The sequence below is a fragment of the Mustela nigripes genome, chromosome 17 (assembly GCF_022355385.1).
Source record: "Mustela nigripes isolate SB6536 chromosome 17, MUSNIG.SB6536, whole genome shotgun sequence".
Lineage (NCBI taxonomy): Eukaryota > Metazoa > Chordata > Mammalia > Carnivora > Mustelidae > Mustela > Mustela nigripes.
In genome coordinates, this window is record NC_081573.1 from 52501047 (window position 1) to 52527937 (window position 26891).

At 39.8% G+C, this 26891-nt stretch overlaps 1 long non-coding RNA gene across 1 annotated transcript; it reads right to left on the bottom strand.

The window, feature by feature from the left end:
* Nucleotides 1–269: 269 nt before the first annotated feature.
* LOC132006185 (uncharacterized) lies at nucleotides 270–26884 on the bottom strand. The gene is made up of 3 exons (XR_009401000.1): nucleotides 26705–26884; nucleotides 17105–17267; nucleotides 270–528 (listed from the first exon to the last, which is right to left on the bottom strand). It is a non-coding gene; the product is annotated as an uncharacterized LOC132006185 (long non-coding RNA).
* Nucleotides 26885–26891: the final 7 nt, after the last annotated feature.

The window sequence follows — 26891 nt, forward strand, 5'->3', positions numbered from 1 at the left end:
TCTGACTGGTGTGAGGTGATATCTCATTGTGGTTTTGATTTGTATTTCCCTGATGCCGAGTGATATGGAGCACTTTTTCATGTGTCTGTTCGCCATCTGGATGTCTTCTTTGCAGAAATGTCTGTTCATGTCCTCTGCCCATTTCTTGATTGGATTATTTGTTCTTTGGGTGTTGAGTTTGCTAAGTTCTTTATAGATTCTGGACACTAGTCCTTTATCTGATATGTCGTTTGCAAATATCTTCTCCCATTCTGTCAGTTGTCTTTTGATTTTGTTAACTGTTTCCTTTGCTGTGCAAAAGCTTTTGATCTTGATGAAATCCCAGTAGTTCATTTTTTCCCTTGCTTCCTTTGCCTTTTGCGTTGTTCCTAGGAAGATGTTGCTGCGGCAGAGGTCGAAGAGGTTGCTGCCCGTGTTCTCCTCAAGGATTTTGATGGATTCCTTTCGTACATTGAGGTCCTTCATCCATTTTGAGTCTATTTTTGTGTGTGAGGAAGACACAAAGAAATGGAAAAATGTTCCATGCTCCTGGATTGGAAGAATAAATATTGTGAAAATGTCTATGCTACCTAAAGCAATCTACACATTTAATGCAATTCCTATCAAAGTACCATCCATCTTTTTCAAAGAAATGGAACAAATAATGCTAAAATTTATATGGAACCAGAAAAGACCTCGAATAGCCAAAGGGATATTGAAAAAGAAAGCCAACGTTGGTGGCATCACAATTCCGGACTTCAGGCTCTATTACAAAGCTGTCATCATCAAGACAGCATGGTACTGGCACAAAAACAGACACATAGATCAATGGAACAGAATAGAGAGCCCAGAAATAGACCCTCAAATCTATGGTCAACTAATCTTCGACAAAGCAGGAAAGAATGTCCAATGGAAAAAAGACAGCCTTTTCAATAAATGGTGCTGGGAAAATTGGACAACCACATGCAGAAAAATGAAATTGGACCATTCCCTTACACCACACACAAAAATAGCTCAGTCCTTTTTGTCCCTCCATTTGAAGCATCTGGAAGCAACCTTGCCCATATCTTGGTCAATAAAGTCCCATCCTTGAAACTTCTGAACTCCATTTGAATCATGTATCTTTCTGGGACCCTGACCAATATACCCCTTTTCTATATTTCAATAACTCAGTTAATCAACTAGCCTAACCCACTCAGGACATAAGGTCAAAACACATTCACCCAACACATGCATGAACACACAACATTATATCAGAGGAGAGGCATTTAAAGCCTGATATTTATATTCATAAAAATATCTTTTAATCAGCCTTGCTCACTCCAATTCTGGTAGTTTACTTTAAGGAGAAGCAGCTCTTTCCATGAGCAATCAGAGTTCATGTAAGGCCGTCCATCCATATGAGCAGATGAACATCATTATAAACCCGCTCTCGAGATTGCAGTGTTCCCAAACATTATTGCTACGCAGTCAACAGTTATAATGAGTCAGGAGCTCACTGCTCACCAATAAGTGGCACTGGCCTTTTTGTTCTCTTCTGAGTCAATCTCTTTATTGTTTCACTCCTTTGGTAGAGATTGTTTTAATATGTCCCATTTCTGAGCAAATTCTCTCAGCTCATCTTCAAAATTCTGAAATTCCACTTGGGTTCCCACTGGGCTATGTTTGTTTATAAGGTCATGAAAGGTTTCTTTAAGCTAAATCAAGCTGGGTAGCATTGCTGTGCCTTAAGTTTTCTGTAAGCAATATCTGTAGCAAGACAAAATGGGTTTTAAATCATTTGTAAGAGATTGAGCTCCTTGTCCACACCGACCCTGAGGACATTTCTTGCCTGTTTTTTTTATTTTTATTATTATTTTTTTTAATGCTGAATGACATAATGGATGTGAAAGTTCTTTGTGAACCATAAAGACCTTTCTAATGTAGGGGATTATGACGATGATCTCATAGTTTGGGAACATCCTCTCTCCTCGGGTTTATTTTATTCCCCATTTTTCAGGGGTCATCACATTCTAAAGGAGACCAGAACTTTTTTCCAAGATTTCCTTTTATATTTGGGATAGAGTAGAACATAATTAATAATACAATTATTCACTTATTTATTTACAAAATATTTACTGGATGCCTTGGATGTGCTAAACATTGGCCAGGGTGCTGGGGGTAAAATAGAGTAAATAACACAGTTCCTGTCCTTCAGGACTTTAATCATTCATTTGGCTCTCATTCTGTGCCAGACACAGTGCTAAATACTTCACTCATGTTATCTCAGTTAGTATTTATAACCATACTAAGTTAATTACATTATCCACATTTTACAAATAACATGTACTAACAAAAACAATGATGTCAATGATGAACATTTATTGAGTGTTTACTATGCTACATAGTGACCTAAATGCTTTACAAGCATCTCAGTTAATACTCAAAATCCCCCTAAGAGTTATTATATTTTCCCTATTTCCCAACTAACAACAAATATTTGTTGGCCACTTAATATTGGTAAATATGATCCTAAGCACTTTACATGATTATCTCATTTAATTCTTTCGAGAACATCATGAAGGAGATACCACTACAATCCAAGTGCTTAAGGAACATGCCCAAGTTCATAGAGTTGGAGTTGGTAGAAGTGACATTCTAACTCAGCTCTTTAAAAAGCCCATGACCTTAACCATGACACTAAATTGGCTCTCAAGAACACATTATTCCCAGAATAACTGACTTTCAGGAGAAAAACAAACAAAAAGATGGCAAGGTACACTTCACAGCAACACTGAAAGAGGATGGTTGAGAAATAAATCTGAAAGCAGATATTATATTTACCTTACAGTCTTTTCTTGTTATATGATAGCTCCCAACTTGCAAAAAGACTTCAATTTATCTTAATTTAATACAGGATTTGCACTGTTAGTAAATACAGTCTCTGAAAAATCACTAGCAGAGAAACACAAAGGGCTTAAAACCTTGAATTCTCCTTAACTCATTGTTAGTACCAATACTTTCCAGGTATATTTTTATTCTGTAATATTTCAGATTAATCTGAGATTTCCTCCTGCGTATTCCTAGAGAAGGGTGCAGGAAATATGGAATTTATGTCAAGCGTAATGGTATTTTGAAAACTACTCCTCAAAAGACACGTGTGTGCAATTGCCCCCCAACACACACATACACACACACACACACACGCATGCAAGAATTTTTTTGGTAACATTTAGCAAAAACCCTTGAATCAAACAAGACTCAACACATGGCTGTAGAACAGAATGGAGTGAGATAGAAAGTAATAGAGCAGAATAATACAGAAAAAAAAAAGTCATCAGTTTAAATGGAATGAAATAGCATAGGCTAGAATGTCTAGTAATTAAATACAATAACTTAGACTAGAATAGAAGAGAAAGGAGGAGAGGTGAAGGGAAGAAACTGATGCCTGACATCGGATTGTTTGAGTATATTATCATCTCTGTATACTTGTGGAATCCACAGGGAGGGCTTGACTCTAGTGCAGGCCCCTGAAAACCACCGCAGCTCATGCTGGGCTGTAGATCAAAATAGGGCTACTCAAATTGGAGGATTCTCTCCTCCTTCTCAGAGCCTCTGTTCATATCATCCAACAGCAGGAATCTTCTTTTTCTTCCAGGTAGGAGAGAAGCTGGGAAATCCTAAATCACACCTAGTTCTCTTTTTTTCTGCCTTCCTTGGAGGTGAAGGGTCCTTCCTGAGGCTGGGCACAAGACACATCCAGAACAAACAGATTTTGAGGTAAAATCACATGGAAAGAGTTTTGGCTTTGGGTAGTCTGTCTACAGCCTTCAGAAATCCTATTTTGAAGGACTTATATATTTGCTAAGAGGTTATGTAAATGTGTCTTAGTTGTCTAATACCCTCAGAGAAGGCACAAGCACTTACAAAGAGCTACCCCGGGGTCAGCTTTGGTGCCAGGACTGTTATTCTCCCAAGAAGGGCTCTATCCTGCATCACCAAGGCATCCTTGGAGATCATGTCCTTAAACGGTAGGTTGTGAGCCTGGATATCAAGAAGGAAGACTGAGCCCAAGAAGGCAAATCTATTTAAAGGTGCTTGTGGGAATAGGAAGTCTCTGGTGAATTAAGAGAGTCAAAGAGTCTCCATGACTAGACCACAGACATCTCACCAGCTCCCCTCATATAGATGTGTATTATCATTTCTGTTTCTCTGGAGAAGCTTGACTAATATACCATTGCTTCGGCCTTCCCTCTATTAATATATATTATCATATAATATATATTAATGTTCAACCTATTAATATATGTGTATGTATGTGTATATGCATATTTTTAGAAAGTTTGTATAAACATAGGAAAAATTCTGGAAAGATACACAGCAGATACAGTGGTTTCCTCCCCCTCCCTTCCCTAACCCCTCAGGGAGTAGGGGGAGTATTACAGTTTAGTGGAGAAGTTTGCTTTGTTTTGCTTTTTATATTATCACTGAAACACACTGAATGCTTGCTAAATGCTCAGAAACATGCTCGTGTGCTACATATACAATGTCAATTAATGCATGACAACCCTGCATGTATGCTCACTCTATTTTGCAGGAGCTCAAACCAAGGCCTTGGGAGGGTAAATAATTATCCCAAATATGTAAGACTTGAATGCTACAGAGCTACGATTCAATCTCAGGTCTCTCTGATCCAAAACTGTGTTTTGTCCACGATGTACTTTCTCCACAAAGAGATAATTTTAATGTAAATAATATATATATATATATATATACACACACCTATACACATATCTAAACAATTATGCATGTATGTATAAAACACATACATGTGTATATAATATATACATGTATATATACATATATATAAAATTTAAAACATACATATACATATGTGCATAGATACAGAAAATATTTTTTCAGTGTACCTATATTACTCCTACATTCTTTAAAGAATAGATTTTAGTATTTACTCCAAAACAATAAAAATGAGTAAGAATCTGAGGAAGGGAAAGAGAATCAATTCAGTGAGGAACAGTATTTTCTGTTTTACTATTTTAGTTTGTATTTCCTCAAAAAGCAGAGCCTGAGACAAGGACTTGGGTACACACTGTTTGTGAGGTGATCCTGGGAAATAGGAAAAGCCAAGAAAAGGAAGTACGTTGGGGGTCACTATTGCAGACAACACGGTTCAGTTCTGCCAGGATCTCTGAGAAGCAGATAAAGCACCTCTCAGAACTGCCCACCTGAAAAAGGAGAAGCTGGGCCATTTTCCACAGACTTCTGCAGATAAAGCACCTCTCAGAACTGCCCACCTGAAAAAGGAGAAGCTGGGCCATTTTCCACAGGCTTCTGCCCCCCTTCATGGAGGGTGGTCCCCAGGGGTGTTACCTCCGGGCCTGGAGAGAAAGCTTGAGGTGGGATCTGCCACTTGAGGCGTGTCTCACCTAAGGCTCACACTGGAGTAAATACTAAAATCTATACAGGCAGGCAATGGGACAGGAATAGCATACCAAAGGAATCAGTTATAGGCACATGTGAAAATAAAGGGCACCTGGGTGTTAAGCCTCTGCGGGTTAAGCCTCTGCCTTCAGCTCAGGTCCTGATCTCAGGGTCCTGGGATCGAGCCCCGAGCCCCACATCGGGCTCCCTCCTCAGCAGGGAGCCTGCTTCCCCCACCTCCTCTGTCTGCCTCTCTGACTACTTGTGATCTCTGTCTGTCAAATAAATAAATAAAATCTTTAAAAAAAAAAGTCCAATTAAAAAAAAGAAGAAGAAAATTACCTCAAAGGGGGATCTTTTTGTTTTGTTTAGATCATTTTCTGTTGCTTTTTCCTAAGGAAAAATACAGGAAGGAGCACAGACTATTCATCTGAGCCAACCCTGACCGGCTGGCACACAATTCTGAATGGACATGGCTAGGGGAGATGAGGCGCCCGCGCAGCAGACAAAGACACAGGGGAAAGGTGCTCCAAAAGACAGCAGGGCTTCCTCACAGAGAAGCCTTTCAGACTCTCATGATGAACCTCACAAGCTCCCTCTCTCTGCAGTGAGGCTCAGAGAAAGGAACAACCAGCAGGGAGAGTTTCACGTCAAATTGCATCTGAACTTTCAACTACATTCCTCCTAACAGCTGCCTTGGGTAAGGATCCTGGCAAGTGCTTTTAGATTTTTATTCATGTGCAGACAGGAGAGGAGGTGAGGAAACAATTCGGAGATGAAGAACTCCAAATTATGAGAAGAATGCCAACTGTCAATAATCAAAATAATTCTTCTCTGCATAATCAACACCACATTGGCACAGCTGCTGACGAAGAAACAATAAACTCCATGTAAAAATAAAAACCTCTCTTTTTTTCATGCTACCTTACAAGGAAAATCTGTACTGGAGCAAGGCTTTGTGAAGTAGTTCCTAAAGCACGCAATCAACATTTTCTTGAAATTACAGCTGGCATCTTGCATCTAGCAAATGTCTTTCTTTCCACGTTATTATTTATTTATACCTTGTAGAGATGCTTTAACACTCCATTGCTAAGCCATTTGCTTGACAATTGATTGTGTACTACCCGATACCACACCTCACGCTAGAATGTTGAGATTATGTTTTTACCTGTATGTCGATACTGTATGTAATTTGAATTGTGTGACACTTGGCCAGCGCTAGTTTTCAGGAGTCTCAACCTTGCTAAACGTTTCATAGCATGGTATCAATTGTTTTGTGGAGAGGAACAAACTCAGGTTTCATGAATTGAAAGTCAGGGAATCCAGAGTCATCAGGGTGTAAAGTGTTGGCTCTGAACTCAGAGAGCTTGGGTTTGAATTACACTCTGCCATTTACTAGCATGTAACCTTGAGAGCATCACTCGACCTCTCACGGCCTCAATGTACTCACCTCTAGAATGGGAATAAGAATACTCCCTCAGATGTTTGGGTAGAGAATTAAGTAAGTAATGCATAGCCTACATTAAGTACACAGTCAACGTCAGCTGTTATACCTTCTTGGGAGTTGAGCAATATTTCATCCTTCTATCTCGAATTTCCTTCCATAAAACAGTAATGGCCTACTCTCTTCTTGTTCATGGAAGGATTTCTAATTCCTAGGATTTCTAAGTTCTGATTTCCCCCAGTTATTCCCTGGGTATTCAGTTGGTAATGAATTGCCAAAACAACTATTAAAATCTGGGTTCTTCAGGGCTCATGGGCAGAGACACAAGAGGTGAAGAGAGCCTTAGGACAACGAACACACATCTCCCAGGTCAAAGAGTGAGCTTGCGCAGGCTGATTCATTCCCTCTTTTCTCAACACATTCTCTGCAACTGCCTCCCATATGATGCAGGGGACTTCAGTGTTGTACGGAACAGGGCTGAAATTCAGAGATGATGGAGAGCTATTCCCCAGGGAAGAGGTTCTCTTGAACTCTATCAGTCTTGGTCCTTCTTACCACTCATCTCCCCAAAACAGGTCAGAACAATGCTTACATATTGTAAAGTGCTCCTCCTTCTTCAAAAATGCATTAACGGCATCCCACTGCCCTCAGAAAAAGCCTGATTTCATAAATACAGACTAGCTTCCATGGCATACACTATTCTGTGAGGGCACACAACACTCAAAGAAGCATAATTAGGGTAGAGTGGAGACAGGTGTGAGCCCACAAAATGAACTGAAAAGCTCGTCCCTGGTATAAAAATCCCACACACCCCTGAGAAGAGCAGGCCACTCAGAAAGTGAAAAAGAAAAGCCACATCACATCCCAGTCATGACCCCTCCATTTCAGCCACATGCTCCAGTGGTATCACGGGGAATTGGTAAAAGAACTTGCTCTTTCTAATGTCATGTGCATCAAGGGGACACATAGTCCCCTAGCATCCCTTGGGCTATTTAAGATCCTAGGTTCTCAGGCTTCCTAGGCTCTGAGGCTGGTCAGTCCTGGCATGGATCTCAGCTCCTTAGGCAAGTTCACTTATCTCCACAAGCCTCTGTTGCTCCTCTGTACGACAGAGATACAAATAGCACATGCTTCACGGGGTTTAGTGAAAATTTAAGAAGACAACAGACAAAACAGTATTTAGTTCAGAGCATCCATAAAGATTAGTAGTAATTCATACAAATATCATTTATACATGATCACTCATAAATTTATCATATCCCAGAAGTGTTAAAAACCATACTACATGCCCAGAACCAAGCACAGAACCTCAAACCACACACAGAGAAATGAGGTGAGAGATGGAAGAGGAAACCAGGTTCAGGCACTGAGGTTTAAATGCTTTATTCTCAGACAAGCACCTCGGCCTCGGTCACGGCTTATCGGTTCTTATTGTATGTGTTATTCCAACAGGCTTAATGACCTGGCTTCCAGTTCCAGGACCGATTCAAGGCAGCTACATCAATGGGAGTAGAGAACTGCTACAGGCAGGCAAACCATCTGGAGACACCTCAGATGCTCCATCCCTATCCCCATCCTCTGCTTCTCGTGGGTCTGCACCTCCATTCCCTTCAACATCTTCCATACCATATGATTTCAGTTCTCTTCGTCACCTTAGCTCTCTTTTAAACCTACTCCATTTTTTATACTGCCTTAAATCAAAGTTAAATGCAAATGGCTCAACCAAAAATTGCTGGAGTCCAGGTTTGATAAGGAGGTCACAAAAGCAAACACCTTCAGAGGCAGTGAGAGAGAGAGTAAATGACTGAAGAAAGCAAGATTAGGATAAGAAATGGCATCTCTTCTGTGAGCAGGTGAAGAGGAAATGCCCAGCCAGAGGCATTCCAGCATCCATCACAAGAATAGCCAATAGTCTGACCCAGGTGATTTGTGTAAGCCAACTGGGACTTGGCATTTGGGCCCAATAAGACTGAAAGAAAGAAGGGATATTTCAAGTTTGTGGGACAGGTGTCTTCATCCCTCTTCCAGACACAGACAAGGAAACATGAGCTACAGACAAGGAAACCTGAGCCATCTTGCTCCTGGACCCCATCTTAGGACCGTGAGAGGCACGGCCCACAAGGAAAAAGTCAGGATGGAAGGATGGAAAGAACCTCCATCTCTGGTGAAGGCATTAACTGCTAAACTACCGACTCTAGAGCATAGGCTACATCTTGACTTAAGTCAGAGAATAAATGTTCCTACTATTTAAGGTGGTGTGAGTTGAGGTTTCTCAGTTTGCCCTTAATAGTGTCCTAGAAAATACAGAAATATTTTAACTTGTAAGTACCATGATAACCCAACAGGATTGGGAGCTCCTTGGCTGGGAGCAATACAGAACTCTTGAACACTTGAAAAGTGAGATGTGCTCTAAGTACAAAATTAGAAAGACTTGGTACAAAAAATAGGTGTAAAGTATCTGATTAACAGACTTCATATTGTTTACATTTTGAAAAAACACTAGTTTGGGTGGGTTGGGTTGAACAGTTTTAATCATAAAGTTAATTTTATATGTTTCTTTTTACCTTTTTTAAAATGTGGCTACCAGAAAATGTGATATTACATCTGTACTCATGTTGTATTTCCATCAGACAACGCTGATGCAGTTGTTGTACTTCCTGCAATCAGCCTAAGGATATTAGGTCATACAACACTATTTACTCATATTTCACCTACTGTCAGCAAAAATGTCTGAACTTTTCCTACCCTTCCTAGTGCTAAATCATTTTTCTCCATTCTTTCCTCTGTACAGTTATTTTCTTGGCCCAAGTAAGGAACTCCCATTGATCCTACTTATAGCTTATCTGAAGTGCACTGCAATAGCCCAGTAGTTCACCAGGGGGCACGACGGAAATTTGTGGTGGTCAGTTTGGATTGTCACATGATGGGGAAGGGTGTTACGGTTATTTAGTGGGCAGGGGCCTGCATGTCTCTTAGCAGATAAGACAACTGTCCACTTTCCCCATGCCATGATGAAAAATGTGTTTACATATAACTGGCCAGAATCAAATTCCATTTTAGTTATAAATATGGGGAGAAGGTAGTTTGCATGGGGTTAATTTAAATGAATTTTCTAGGAAAGCAACTATTGTGTAAATCAAGACAGAGGTCTACTTTGTTTTGTTCAGAACTTTGGAAGTTATTCACCATTTTAGAAAATCACATCATTTATAATAATGCCATTAATGGTGTCTGAGTCACCAGCATGGCTCATCTGCACGGGTCCACTTCTGAGCTACTACAGTATGGCAATTCTATGCATATGGATTAACGTACTTCTTTCTTTCACTCTTATTTCAAAATGCCCCATAGAAGGAAAAAAAAAATCAATCCTATTCAGTTGAAAATTGTTTTACTTCTCTTAAATCCCAACTAATTTGTTAGATCAGAGGCAAGCATCTAAGTACGGTCGGTTCTGACATAACACACTCTATGCATTCCTAAAATGCCAGCCCACTCCACAGAATCACACAACCAAAACCACAGCGTCTTTGGAGAAGGTGGAGCGAGGGCACAACACTCAGAAACTTGGAGAATGACATAAAGAAAGAACGTAGTAAAAGTGGTTGCATGTTAAACGGTTAAGAAATACACAAGTACTACCTAAAAAGTGACACCCCACCTTGAAAAAGACCTGAAGTTTGCTTGTAGAAGTAAGAGCAATGGAACGGCTGTGCCGTGTGGGTTGCTGTGAGATAGGGGAAGCAGGGCTGTTTGAATCAGAGGGAAAGGTGTCCACCAGCTGTGGATGAGTATAGCTCACCATACTGGTGACCTGAGGCAGCTGGTTGATATCTGGGCTGTGCACATATGGAAGTTTTGTGTTTTTTATAAGCATATTTAGATATCTTTTTTCCTAATCTCTGCACCAACAGGGAAATTTATAAACTGTATATCTGTTTGTATGCTGTATGTATATCTGTGCTCTATGCATTCACAGAATACTATTTTTTGTCCCCCAAGAAGGAAACTTTGCTCCCTTGGGGACAATACTGCCCCACCCACCCACTGGGAATGCATAGGATCAAGGTATACAGAGAGGATGATGGGAGCACAGAGAAGGGCGTGACTCACTGCCTGGGACAGTCAGGGAGGGCAGAAGAGGAAATGACATTTGAACCAGGTTTTGCAGGATGAGTAAGACTTGCCATCTGGGAAAAGGGAGGGAAGTGATTCTAGAAGGAACAGCTTCCAGGCATGTTTGCTGACTGTTTGCATAGCACGGTATGCTCTGAGGGCTACACATCCACAGAAAGAGTGGGGAATTTAAAAATACAAATTTTAGTACAATTTTAGATACAAACTGACTCTTATGAGGTTATCAAATCCTAGAAACCTTTTGGGGGCAGGAGTGTATAAGGAGCAGAAACTGGGAAGAACATTGAGTTATTAAAGGTAGGTATTAGGTTCCTTTAATTTCAGTCTATGTCTCAGATGGAAAGACTCCTGAGTAATAAATAATAGAGCACACTTTGGGCATAGTTCATTCACCACACTCCCAGACACATTTCGAATACCATTCAAAGCGAGTCGTGAAAGCTCTGATTAATATACAACACAGAGCTCTCTATATATACTCTCAAGGGTAAAAAATACTGCTGAAAAGCCAGTTCTTTTAAAAGCTGAGCATCTAACACCACCTTGTGAATGATAATAAATGGCAGGCTAAGCCAGAAGGTATACTGGCCCTCTGTCTGGGTCTGCAAGTTTTATATGCACAAAACTAACTACAGACCTGTTCTTTGGCCAACAGAACAGGATCGTCTTCCAGTGAGATAATATTTCCTATGAGACTCCTGGCATTTCCCAATTCTAATGTGGTCAAAAATAGCAACCCCAGCTCCCATGGGTTGTTTTCTTTTTCTCTTTTTTTTCCCTCATATTCCCTGCTCAAGCTCCATGAGGAATGTGCATCCATTTGCTATTAAAATAATACGGCAGTCATTTTCCCTAAGGCTAAAGAAGTTTAAGATTTTTCCATAACATCGAGTCCCTCCCTGGCCTCATGGAGCTCGTCATCCACTCAGAGACAGGCACAAAGCCACACAACTAATTTCAAATGTGATCGAGGGGCTCCTAGGTGGCTCAGTGGGTTAAAGCCTCTGCCTTCGGCTCAGGTCATGATCCCAGCATCCTGGGATCGAGCCCCACGTCGGGCTCTCTGCTCAGTGGGGAGCCTGCTTCCCCCTCTCACTCTCTGCCTGCCTCTCTGCTTACTTGTAATCTCTGTCTGTCAAATAAATAAGTAAAATCTTTCCCAAAAGATGTGATCGAAACAAGGGAGGATTAAGTAGGATTGGACACATGTGACAAATGTAACTTACAACCATAACTTCATGTGCAAATACTACATGCTGTGCAGGGCACCGTGACAAATATAAATGTTATATTATGGGTGAGGAAAAAGAAAGAGCATGGCATCCTCATGAAAGAGATATGACCACCTTTACCCTCTCTAATTCCTGTAAGTAGAACGCCAGCCATTTGAGTGAGCACTGTCCAGAAGCAGGTTTACTTTTTATTGGTCATCATGGACCCAAGGAGAACTATGCAGGGACATTACAGCACTGTTTGTAGAAGAAAAAGTAATAATCTAAGTACCCATCAAAAGGGGACGAGTTATGTACATGGAGCACTCTATGTAGTATTTAAAAGAATGGATGACAGCCACATACAGCAACTGGAAACTACAACCAGAAAATATTGTTGGGTTAAAAAAATAAAAAGGCAAAATGTGAAATTTAAGGAGAGACACACAGGTTCAAGTAAATTTCCACATACACAAACTATCTCCAGAAGAGTACAGAAAACATGATGACGGTGGTCACCTCTGGAGGGGAAGTGGGTGTATAAAGGTCAGAAGGGCTGAAAAGACAAGTCACTCATTATATCTACTTTACTATTATTGGAAATTTGCCACATCTGGTTAGAGAAAAATGATCTCAAACAGTATATGGAGAGAGGAAGTGTTAACCAACAATAGAAACAATTCATTTTATAATCTGCCTTCCATTCCATGTGTTGGCTTAACAGAATTCTCTAAATGTTTAGAAATAAGGTCAGAACAATTAGACAGATAGAGACTAAGGTTCAAATGCGATGGGGGGTAATCATAAGAGTCAAACAAGAGGATAAAACTTCACATAAGCAACAGACAGACAGACATGGGCTATTGATCACAAAAGCTAAAGGATGCAGCTGGGCTGGGAAACAGGATCTTAGGTAATAAATAGACTCTGTTGGAGAAAATTGATTCACATAATGAGAAAATTATTCCCTTTTCCAATCTTTTTTTATTGCTCAGATATAATCAAAGAGAAAGTCTGAGTTTGGTACAACTACACCTTTATGACCCCTGGACACGTTCTTCAAGTTAAAATTTGATAATGTGTTTGGATTTGACTATATTTCTTTTCACTCATTTCCTTCTAAGAGAAAGTAACTCTAGTTTTCCATTTATGACTTTGAAACAAAGCCTCCTGTTAAAACAAGCACATTTAATTTTGATGTTTTAAAATGAGCCACTTTAGGAGCGCCTGGGTGGCTCAGCCGTTAAGCATCTGCCTTCGGCTCAGGTCATGATCCCAGCACCCTGGGATCGAGCCCTACATGGGGCTCCCTGCTTGGCAGGAAGCCTGCTTCTCCCTCTCCTGCTTCCCCTGCTTGTGTTTCCTTGCTCACAGTCTCTCTCTCTGTGTCAAATAAATAAATAAAATCTTAAAATAAAATAAAATGAGCCATTTTAAAGGAACACATTAAGTAACACAAGAGGTGCAGGGAGATGGCAAAATTCGTCAATGTGCTACACGAATGACAGAAGTTGAGCAAGCAGTGCCCCGAGAGAAAAATCCTTCTCGGTCTATGGCAGAGAAGCTGTGTAGTTGTATGGTTGTGATTTGTTGTTGATTTTTACTTTCATCCTACTGAGCAAGCGCTGAATAAAAATGCAGGAGATTGTTCAGGAAGCTGTAGTTTTGTTCTCATTGCCGAGGGTACTTAACAAGAATACCATTAGTTTCTGAGAGCTGATTCCTTGGATGACTAAGAATCCGAGAACCAAAAACACAGGCACAACTCTGAAGGCCTAATTAAAAGTGTGATTTTTGCCCCGGTGTGTAACGAGAGCCCTTTGGTTAGGATCCCAGGAGAGAAGAAACACCTCAATTGAAATCATATTTTCCCCCTTTCTCCCTCTCCAGTTCTACCATTTTTTCATTAGCTAATCCCAATTACAGACCTTTTTTACTAAAGCCATAAATCTCTGCCATTCCCAATAAGCATAAATTATATGGTAAATAACTGCATTCTGTGTCTCTCCAGAAAAATACCCCTGCCTTTTTTTGGCAGGTCATGAGACTGAGCTGCTAAGTCAACATTCATGCTTTTTGATTTGGGATTTCGCCCCGCTTCTCATCCATCATTCATCTATAAAAGCCACACTTCTTTTAGGGAGAAAACTATTACCAATGCACTTCTCTAAAATTCATCATAATAAAAGTATGCTTTTTCTTCCTATTTCTGAGTGACTCCAAGTAGAGCGAAAAGCTTGATCATTGTGTTAAAATCTACCTCTGCCATTCCCTGGCCAAATGGCCCAAGATACTCATGCTGACTCAAATCCAAGTCTGGATCATCACTGAGGAGACAGGTGTCACAGAATTTTGTCCCAAGATAAATGAAGAAACTTAAGAGACAGTGTTTAGCACTGTGCCTGGCATAGAAAACATGCTCATTAATATGAGTTGTTCATATTGTACAAAACAAAGTGGTGATTTTGTTGTTGTTGTTCCTTCCATGGTCAGCAATTGCTTAACCCAACATTTTCTGTGTTAAACTAATTAACAGAAACATACCTTATCCATGATTGATTTTCATATTCATTTATTACTCGTTTCTCTATGGTTTAATTTAATTAAATTGAGCAGCATATCAAATATTGATTTTAATAAAATCTTGATTAAGACTCGAGCAATTATCAAACACAGTTCTCATACCATTCCTGCATTTCAATGGAACCAACCTGAAAACCAATTTGCTTTTAAAATAAAGAAGTGACTTCATATACATACACACACACACACACAGCCCTCACGCCATTTTCAGAAATAAAGGAAAAATGGCCTCCCACTCTTTTCATTAGCAAAGATAAGCAGCAATATCTGACTAGGGTTCTACAAAGCTGAATCCAGATAGTCGTCTCATCTCCAATTGGTAGTGGAAGGGAAAAAACCAACTAGAGCCAATTCCTCTGAAAAACATTTATTTAGCAACTGCTAGGTACAAGCCACTGTCCTACACTGTCCAACACAAGTAGAGGTAACGAAGAGCTAATCATACAGCCTGTTTTAATGTGTGTGGAAAAATCCATCAACACACACAAGTCTTCAATTTTATTGAATGATAACCAGAGAAGTACGTGTATTTCAATTCTTGAAATGACTCTGCTGTGTGATTTATGTGTATAGACTCATTCTTAAGAGAATATAATGAAAATGTGATGGCATAAATTATCAATAGTATCATATTAGCAATTAACCATCAGTATAAAACATTTAATAAGTTAAATATTTGGTTTGATAGTTAAGTGCTAAAGGAAAATATCTGGCCAATAGCATCACAGCAGCACCACCTAGAGGATTCTGAAAAGTAGCACAGGGTCAATCCCCCCACTTGCCATTCTTCCTATTTAAGTGAAAAGAAAGGTAACTACTGACTTTCGCCATCTTATGTCACTTAAAGCATTTCAATTCTATCCACATCATTTAGCATCTTCTTAAATCTTGAAATTTTTATGGAATGGCTAAATGAAATTGAATGTTCTCAAAATTACAATGCAATTGGACAAAGGATCCCAACTGTCCTCCTGGGGAGGCAGTACTGGGTGTGTGCTGGCGCCCCCAGGGTCAGGAATGCTGTGACCTGAGCCATGGCTCTCCCCTCCCTCCAACATACATACACACCTCCTCATTATTCTGTCTTGATCCCAGACATATTCGCACCAAAGACTGGACATTTGATAACATTTCAAAATCATATTCCTGAGCTACTGGCCAGTGTTTATTTAGAGGAGGTAAGAAAAAATTAACTTTATATTGTTAAAACTGTTTACAGTAGCACACTCAGCTACTGATTTCCTTCCACTGGCCAAAGGTGAACCAATGTCCTGGGGTGGATTGAAAGAAAAATAATGAAATATCTCCTTTTTCTATATACAGTTTTCATTCTCCTGATATATTTGTAATTTTTCTGAACAAGGGAGCTACTTTGGAGTCCTGTTAAAAGGCCTACAACTGAGATAATAAAACATGTCTGCTTTTCATAGGAACTAGCACTCTTCTTACGTTATTTGGTTTCTGAACCTCAGCCAACTGTGCAGACCCTCAGCTGACCGCAGCCTCACAGAAGAGTGAAAATGTACATGTAGTGTGGCTGGGGTCTGGGAGGCAAAGGAGGAGCACTCACCTTCGTTTCCACTGGAGGGCACTGTCCACCTCAGTCAGAGGGGACTGACTCAAGCAGTTTGCCAGGCATAGTAGACGGAAATCAGAGTTAACCTGCACTCTGAAGTCAGGGTTCTGAAATGAGCACACTATTAAAGGGCAGAGGGGGGCAGTGGCTCGTTCATAGTGATTCTCTGAATTTCAGGTACATGCTCCTGGGCCCAATTTACCAAAGGAATATGAGGTTTTGCCTAGAGAAAGCTTTTCCTCCTTCTGTATGCTAAAGCCATTGCTAAAAATCGTACCAAGCTGCAATAATTTTAGTTCTTTCAAATGTCTTCATTTTCTTGCACATACTTTTCCCTCTATTCTACCTCCACACCTATTCACCTTGAAAGTGTCTGATTCTCCTTTACGAGCTTAGATATCACTACCTCCAGGAACCCTTCCAGGACTCCCTTACGTTGGGTCAAGATCCCCTCCAATGTGTCTCATTTGCAACCCCTGCTTCCCCCAAGAGGAAGTTTGACCTAATTAATTATGTCTCCCATTAGACTATAAGTGCCACCAAAGCTGAGTATATCTCTGATCTTATTCCAAGTTATATTCCCTGCATCCCAACAGTTCTGGCTCAAACCCTCCATCAATATTGTTGAAGGAATGTTAGCCCTAAGTAAGTATGACTTACATTGGGAAGAACTCTGATGTTCTGCACACAACCTCCATTTCCTAGCCTTCCAAACATATGCCTCAATGCCCACTGTTTTGCTTCCTCACTTACCTTGTTCTCTTGATGCTTACAGTGGTCAGAAGAAAGGCCCAAGATTCTACAACTTAAGCTGCTTCTTGCCATCAAAGGTTGTGGCAATTCTGCTTGGACATCTCTTCACCATCTCCAGAACTTTTTCTATGATCCACAGACATCCCATCTCAATTTGAGTCAGCTGCAAGAGAAGCAGTCGACCAAAATATTTATAGTAGGGACCTTTCTGGGGTGCATGAATTTGGAGGGAGATGAGACCCCCTCTTCTTTACAAGCAGCTAACAAAGTCCTATTCTCTTGTATGCAGTTGACATAATAGCAGAGAAGGAAAACAGGGGAGTTCAACTTTGTTTCTGGCTCAGCTACTTATTGTGCCCATAGAAGGACTATGATATTTTAGAAATAGAAGAGCATAGAGCCACCTAGGTAACTTGAAGAGTACTGAATAGGTACCCAAATACAGAGTCAGAGCTATCTGGGGAAGTTCCATACTGGTATGAAATAAGATTCACCATTCTGGATCCTTATTCTGTCAGTTGACTTTTGTCTCAGAGTCTGCTCAGGAAGTAAACGTGCCAAGCTCAAGGAGTCACTGTGAGGGTGACTAAGACAGGGCATATCCATGTGCTTGGAAAACTATGACCAGACAACAAAAAGGGAGTGATTATTAATGTTAACAGAAAGACCACAGACTGCCCCATCAGCCCACAGCCATTATCCTCAGTTTTTAAAAGTCTCAGAGAGTATTTCACTGCTAACATCTTGACTTAGGTTTAATTGGAAAATAAAACTTACAGCCAAATTAGCCTAACATATATGTAATGATAAATCAGTGGATCCTGAGAGTAAGAACCACATAGAGATCATTTAGGGTTCAATAAAGGAAAAGTAGTATATATAGTTGTGTTGTTTTACCTCTTTACTTATAATTGTGTAGACAGGAATATATATACATGCTAAGTACCAGAAGTAAATATTTTTCAGCCAGTTCCCTTAGATAAAGTTGATAGTTTCTAATCGTTTTAAAAAAAAAAAGTTTTTTAAATAACTGGAAACTAGCAAAACATAGAATGAGAATTGTCCAAAATAGACAAAAGTTTTTAAGCCAGTTTCAAGACTCAAAATGAAACCCCTAGTGGGATAAATACAAAGAAAACCACACAAAATGAAACTTCAGTGTATGAGTGATCCAATTTCTCAACATCATCACTGACATTTGGTGTTGTCTTTATTTTGTATTTAAGTCATTTTGATAGATGTATAGTGCTATCTCACTGTGGTTTTAATTTGCATTTTCCTAATGGCCAATGATGTTGAACATCTTCTTTTGTGCTTGGTTGTCATCTTTATATCCTCTTTACTGAAATGTCTTTTGGCCATTTTCTAACTGGATCATCTGCTTTTTTTTACTGTTGGGTTTTGAGAGTTCATTAATTCTTCATTTTTCATTAATTATTGTAGACACTAATTATCAGATACGTGGTGTACAAACATTTGCTCCCAGTCTGTGGATGGTCTTTCATTCCCTTAGCAGGGTCTTCCCATAGTTACTAACTTTGATTAAATCCATCAGTTTTTCCTTTTATATATTGCACTTTTGGTGCTAAGTCCACAAGCTCTTCGCCTAATTCTGAAGTATTAAGATTTCCTGTTGTTGTTTTTTTTTCTGAAAGTTTTACAGTTTTACATTTAAGTCTATGATCCATTTTGAATTAATCTGTATGTAAGGCATGAGCCTTATGTCAAGGAGTTTGTTTTGGTTTAGTGTGGTTGCTTGTTTTGTTTATGAATGTTCAATTTCTCCAGCCCCATTTATTGAAAAATCTATCCTTCCTCCACTGAATGCTTTTGCACCCTTGTCAAAAAATCAGTTGGATGCATTTGTGTGGGACTATTTCAGAGCTCCCTATCCTATTATGTTGTCATGTGTGTTTATCCCTCCACCAATGCCACATGCTCTTGATCATTGCAACTACATAATGGGTCTTGAAATTGGGTACCAGGATTCCTCCAACTTTATTTTTTTTTCCAAAAACTGTTTCTCCATTATATTTCCTTTGCTTTTCAATATAAATATTAGAATGATTTTCTCTATATCTATAAAATACCTTGCTGAGATTTTGGCAGAAATGGTGTTAAACCTGTATATCAATTTGGAAAGAACAGAGGCACTCCCCCATTTATTTTGATCTTCATTTTCTTTAATCAGAAATGTGTAGTTTTCAGCATGCAAGTCTTACTCATGTTTAGTTAGCTTTATACATGAAAGTTTCATTTCTAGTTGTTTTCATAAGTTCCTCAGCATTTTCTACATAGTCGATTCATGTCATCTCCAAATGGGGACAGTTTTATTTCTTCATTTCCATCTGTTTGCCTTTTATTTCCTTTTCTTGCCTTATTGAACTGGCTAAAAGTTTCAGCCCTGTGTTAAACAAGAGTAGTGAGAGATTTGTTCCTGATTTTAGAAGGAAAGTACTCAGTCCTTCAACATTAAGTATGCCATCTCTAGCTTTTTTATGGATGCCCTTTATATAAATTTATAGATGCTCCCTTTTATTCCTAGTCTGCTGAGTGTTTTCTAAAAATCTTGAGTGTTAGTTTTTGACAAATTCTTTAACTGACAAAATCATGTGATTTTTTTTTCTTCTTTAGCCTGTTAGTATAGTGTATTAGGGTGACTGAGTTATAAACGATGAGTTCACCTTGCATTCCCAGGATAAACTCCAGTTGGTAATGGTGTACAACTTTTTATACATTGCTAATGTTATTAGCTAATATTTTGTGAAGGATTTTGCGTGAACATTCATAGAGGGTACTGGTGCATAGTCTTCTTTGCTTTCCATTTATTTATTAATTTTTGTATACTGATACTGTCTTGTTTTAGAAAAAGGGTAATGCAAACCCCATAAAAGGAGCTGGGAAATTTTCCCCCTTCTGTTTTCTGAAAGATATTATGTATATATCACGTCAAACATTTCAGAGAATTGTCTAGTGAATCTCCAGTGAAGGTTTCTTTTGGGGAATTTTCAAATATGAATTCAATGTCTTTAATAGTATGGGGCTACTCAAATTACCTATTCTATTCTGGGTGAATTTTTGCAGTAGGTGGTTTTACGAAACTGGTCTACTACATCTAAGTCATCAACTATATGCATGTGGAGCTGTTTACAGAATTCCTTAACTTTTTTATATCTGGAGAGTATGTAGTGGCATCCCATGTTTCATTCCTGCTAATCTGTGCCTTCTCCCATTTTTATATTTTATCATCTTGTTAGAGGTTTGTCAATTTTATTGATCTTTAAAAAAATGTTTTTCTCTATTGTTTTTGTTTTAAATTTCATTTATCTCTGCTCTTATCTTTGATTTACACTCTTCTGCTTACTTGGATTTTGCTTTTCTTTTCCAAGCCCTTCACGTGAGAGCTCACATTATTAAGATGTTTGATCTTTCTTAATATAAGCATTTACTGCTATAACCTTCACTCTCAACATTGCTTTAGTTGTATCCCACAATTTTGATATGCTGTATTCTCATTTTCATCTAGTTCATTGTTTGTTTGTTTTTTATTAAGATCTCCTCTGTGACTCATGGATTATTTAGAAAGTGTTGTTTATTTACCAAGTGTTTGGATATTTTCTTATTATCTTTGTTATTGATTTCTAGCCTGACTCCACCATAGCTGGAGAACATCCTCTATATGATCTCAATTTTTTTACATTTGTTTGGGTGTCTTATAGACCAGGATGTGGTCTATCTTGGTATATGTTCTGTGGGCACTTGAAAAGAATATGGATTCTGCTGATGTTGATTGTTCTATAAACGTCAACTAGATCTTATTGGTTGATGATGTTGACTTTTGTATCCCCGGTGATTTTCTGCTTCTTATATCAATTGTTGAGAAAGAGGTGTTGAAATCTTCAAATATCACTGCAGATATGCCTACTTCTTTCAATTCTGTCACCTTTTGCTTTATACAGTTTACAGTTAGTTGTTTGGTGCTTACATTTTTAGATTTGCTGTCTTCTTAGTGAAGTGACCATGTTATCATTATTGGTCCTCTCTGTACCTGTAAATTTCTTTGGTCTAAAGTCTATTTATCCAATATTATTATAACTACTCATTCTTTCTTTGGATTGTTTACATTATACATCTTTTTCCACCCTTTTATTTTCTATATGCGTGTATTATTATATTTGAAGAAAGTTACTCATGGACAGCATATAGTTAGGCCATGTTTTTTAATCTACTCTGATGATCTATACCTTTTTATTGGTATATTTTGGTTGTTTATGTTTAATGTGATTATTCATATGCTACAAGAGAGATAGCAGTCCAGGCTCCCCAAAAGGACTCTACTGAAGCTGCTGCAAGGGGTGGAGAGGTGTCTAATTAATTAATACTAAGCAGGATGAAAGAACTCACTTCTTACTCTGCCTTCTCTGACATTATCTGGTACGAATGAAGGGAGTTATGGCAAATTGAGATTGGGAGTCTATACTCTCCACCTGATCTTTCTCATCCTTTTCTGTGGTGTTTGGCTAGAGAAGAATTGTTATTTTCTATGAGATTCCGTCTTGCTGGCTGGACCTTTCCTGGTCCCTTGGCTAGAGGATAAGCTTTTTTTTTTTTAATTTTTAAATTTAAAATTTAAAATTAATTTTAAAAGCATGTTCAATTTCCATGTCTGTCAGATTTTTGGGTTACCAGCTTCTTCAGCTTCAAGTCTAGGATATATGCGGCAAAAAGAAAACCCAGGTCACTTATGATCATGTCATTCCCTGGGTCCCAAATTCCCTTTTCAATTCAATTCTTTCCATATTCCAGAGTCTTCTTGTGTTGGTATAATTTCTAGGCATTTTAGTTATATTTAGTAGGAGGAATAGGGAAAAGCATATCTACTCCAAATTTCCAGAAAATGAAATCACTGATCATTTTTTAAAATTAATTCTAATAATCTTTTAATTGATGTGCTTACACTATTTACATTTAATGCAATCATTGATATATCAGGATTTAATTTTACAATTATATTGTTTTCTAATTGCTCCACTTGTTTCCTATTCCAGTTTGCCCTTTCCCCCTTTTAGATTATTTGAACAATTTTTAGTATTTCACTTTAATTTGTCTATTATGATGTTTTGCTATCTCTGTATGCTTTTTGTATTGGTTGATCTAGGGGTTATATACATCATTTTTCAGTCTACTTAGAATCAATACTTAAATACTTCAAGTGGAATGTAACATCCTTACTCTTTGGTAAATCTCTTTACCCTCCCCCAACTTTCTACTCTAATTATTTTACATACTATATTTATATACTTTTAAAACTCTGAATAATGTTATAATTTTTTGTTTTCAACCATCAAACATATTTTGAAAACTAAAGGGAAAAGGAACCAGCTATTACAGAGACTGGCAAATTTTTCACTAAAGGGCCAGATAAATATTTCAGGCTTTTGAGGCCATACACTGTGGAAGTAATGATTGGAATTGGCCATGTGGATGCTTCTGGAATATAGACAGTGTTCTATTTCTTCCAACTGGATGAGGAGTTCACTTTGTAGTAAATCACCACCCTAACTTTTGTTTTGTGCATCTAACTTTTCTTGTGTCATACTTACCAAATTTTACCCAATTTTGAAACTAAATAGATCAGAGAGTTTGAAAAAAAACAAAAACAAAAACCAAAAAAACAGGTTAAGGACCTTGAGAATGGATTATCAGAAAAAAAAGAAGAGGTACATAAAGTATGTGCAATTTATTGCTCCCTTCAGTCCTTCCTTCTTTGAATAAAATTAACAGATGAGGAAATATTTAGTTTGCCCCCAACTCTGAGATACTGAGAATTTCCATAAGTGCAATTCACTGAGATGGGACCTGCTTACTGGAGCTAGAAGTTGAAAAATAGGACCTGGGGGGCACTTGGCTGGCTCAGTTGGTACAGCATGCAACTCTTGATCTTGGGGTTGTGAGTTCAAGTCCCATACTGAGTAAACAGATTACTTTAAAAAAAATAAAAAGATAAAAATAAAAATGGAGCTTGTGGGAAAATGAGATTAGAGGTCAATGAAGGACATGAGAAGAATATTCTATTTAAATAGCAGGAGAGGGGCACCTGGGTGGCTCAGTGGGTTAAAGCCTCTGCCTTTGGCTCACATCATGATCCCAGGGTCCTGGGATCAAGCCCCACATCGGGCTCTCTGCTTAGCAGGGAACCTGCTTCCTCCTCCTCCTCTCTCTCTCTCTCTGCCTCTCTGCCTACTTGTGATCTGTCTGTTAAATAAATAAAAAAAATAATAAAATCTTAATAAATAAATAAATAGGAGGGGAAAGGAAGAAGAGAAGAAAGGGTAAGATGTCCTTTAGTAAGAAAGTTAACAAGATGAATTCTGGATATTTATCCTAGGGAAGGCTTGAAGGAAAAGGAAGTTGAAGAGAAGAGAAGGTGGTTAAGAAGAGAGGAAAGACGGTGCCTGGGTGGCTCAGTGGGTTAAGCCGCTGCCTTCAGCTCAGGTCATGATCTCAGGGTCCTGGGATCGAGTTCCGCATCGGGCTCTCTGCTCAGCGGGGAGCCTGCTTCCCCCTCTCTCTCTCTCTCTGCCTGCCTCTCTGCCTACTTGTGATCTCTGTCTGTCAAATAAATAAATAAAATCTTTAAAAAAAGAGAGAGAGAGGAAAGAAACAGGGGAGGGAAGGCGGGAGGAAGAGGCTAGAGAAAGAGATGAGATGGAGGGAGAGAGAAGAAAAAATGGATGAAAGAAAAGGATGGACTAAAGAAAGGAAAAGATCAAGAAAGAAACATGGCAATATGATCCATATGGGGCATCTGGTACCAACCAGGCATTTACCTGTATGATTTAAATCTCACATCAACTCCCTAAGGTAGATACTATATTTTCTCTTTTATAAATGAGGAAACGAAAACTTTGAGAATTTACTTTACTCAAGGAAACACACCTAGGAGCATCACCCATGGATGCATGCAACTCCAAATTCTGCCCTCAAGGAAATCGTTTAATTCCAACAGGGAGAATTCCTTTACGGCAGGCAAACGCTTATATGACACTTGACTCTTGGAAAGAATTACCCTAGGGGGTGCCCTTTTCCAAATAAGTAGAAAATAGTTGATCTTCTGAAACCTTAAACCTATAATTCTGCAAATCTATGGCATCAGGTTGTATTATGTGCAATACTTAATTGAGATCATTAACATTCTCTAATTCTGCCTTACTACTAAGGGGCATTTTCAAAGAATCTAATAAAAGAATCTAACATTTCACTTTCTGGAGTGAAGTAAGTACTAGAAGTTCTGTTTAAGTTCTGCCTCATCTTATGAGTTCTGCCCCATCTTATGAGAAAATGGGCAAAAAGTATATTCCGTGGCCCAGATTATAGTATTTGCCAACTAAACACCAATGCCAAAGATAGATAGATGTATAGGGTGGTATGAAAAAAAATCCTGAGAGAAGACACAAGATTATCAAATACCTGGATTTCTTCAAGCTAAGTAGAGAGCACTAGCAAACTACCAGTGGGAAAGAGAGACCTCAGGGAAAAAAATCACCTCATTTTGACAAAACTATTTGACAAAATTATGTGAAGAATAGTGGACTCTGTCTCTGTATGTACCACAGATTTGGGGGTCACTTCGGAGTACTTGAAAAAATGCATTAATTCTTTCACTGAAGTTCAAAGTTATTTAGCACTTACTGTAGGTTAAAAGGAGGGGGTAAGGGGATGGCAGGAGGAGGAGAAGGGAAAGGGATAATTCTCAAAAAGGCATAAAAATTAAACCAAGCTACCTCCAAGGAATAATTATAAGTGAAAATCAATAAGGAGAAAATAGTTCATATTCTCCTCATTGATTTTCTGTGCACAGTGAGTCAAACCTGACTGTTGGTTAGAAGTCAGTTTGGCTACTTCTTATTACTTTTTCAGCAGTTGGGTACTCCTGTCAGTGCCTTTCATGCTGGAGTCTTTCTTTGCTCTAATCACAGCCGTCAGCTATTGAACGAGTTCGACACCCTGACTCCAGAAACGAGGGGATTCACACTCCATGCATATGCAGTTGCTTCCTTCATTAAAGCTGACTGACATAACAGAGAGGGTGCATGGCCACTGATTTTTATGAGCAAAACAAATGACTACACAATCAAGTAAGAATATCCTCGATCAGAAACACCCAGGGAGCCCTAGCGTCAGTCTTTATAAAATTCAGCCATTTTTATTACCAAAACTACCTATATTTTTACTACTTAAAATGCTAGATATAGACAATCAGTCAAGAGCCAGATCCGTGCACACACAGCAGACTCCTCTCCTACAACCTTAGCTGTCCACTCCATATAATGCTGGCTGGAGTTCCAGGTGTGGGTCAAAAGGAGGATGATTTAGCTCTTGTGATCAGGATTTTGGGGAGGCATGAAGTTTCTTGGAGGAAAAAGGGCAGAATGACAGTGACCAGAATCTCCTCCCCTAACACCAAAAAAAGAAGAAGAAGAAAGCAAGCAAGCAGAACTAAAGCTTCTCACAGTATTGTCATGATGTCACCAAGTGACAGACTCTAAGCTGAAATGGACTGACTTCAAACCAGCGGGGAGCTTCCCTGACGAGGGCCCACCCAGATCCTCGCCCACAGCCTCAGCACTAGGCACGCCTCCGCCGGCTGGAGGCCGCTCGCCGGAAGCGGAAGCGCAAACAGCATCAGCAGCGCAGGGAGTCCTCCCGGCGTCGTCTCACGGGGACGAATCCCCGACCTTTACCTTGCGTCTAGCCACCAGGGTTTGCCCTCTTCACACCCCAGGGCTTTGACTCCAGCCACCGCGTGTTCCTGCTGTGCTTCTCGCAAGGGTTTAGTCTCCACCTCCCAGGCCACAGAGACATTATCTACGCCCTTCGGAAGGTCCAGTGACTGCTGACCGTCCCCGACTGACCTCTGTGTTTCCTCCAACAGTTCCTCAAACACCCGGTGACAGGCTCTTCTGCGGCCACCTGCAGCGCTACCACCTACGGCTCCTCAGCAACTCAGAACTGCTGACACATAATGACCCCCCACCCGACCACCAAAAAAAAAAAAAAAAAAAAAAAACCCAAAAAACAAAAAACCAAACAACAAACAAACAAACCCTAATGGAGTAAACACACTGGTGAGCTGAAACTCTTCGAAGGAAGAGCAGTAAGGGGACACCACCACCTGATGACCCACCACTTGATGTCGCTTACCCTAGTTTGGGGGCGGGGGTAAGGAAATACAAACCGACAAACACCTGGACACGTATATACGGTTGCACGGTCCAATACTGCGATATATTTTAAGGGGTGGGGGAGCCTGTGGGTGTGGGGCGGGAAACGGAGGACAGTGCGACAGGAAGGACGCTGCGCGCCGCGAGGCCGCTGACTGGGTCACCAAAGCTCTAAGGCGGCCCAAGCCCGGAGTCGGACGGACCCAGCCCTGCTTATTGGCTCCAGAGCACGCGTCGCACTAGGACAGGGTTGCTTCGTGTGTCGCCTCTGGTCTGTCTCCTCAGCTAGTGTGTACTCAGGCCCGCAGCGCCCGGCACGTGGCGGGGTCAGGACAACGTTCTTGCACAGGGAAGTGGCTGTTACATGAAGGCGTACCTCAGGAAATGAATGACTGAATGGTCGAAGGAATGACCAGGCCTATGCCCGCGCCGCTCCTCAGGCCCACCGCCCCGCGGGCCTAGGTGCGCGCAGGTGAGCGCCCGACAGCCTCCGGCCTCAACCTCTGCCTACGGCGGCCGGAAGGCGTCAAGACCACTTCAGGGCGGAAGAGCCGCCCCTTGCT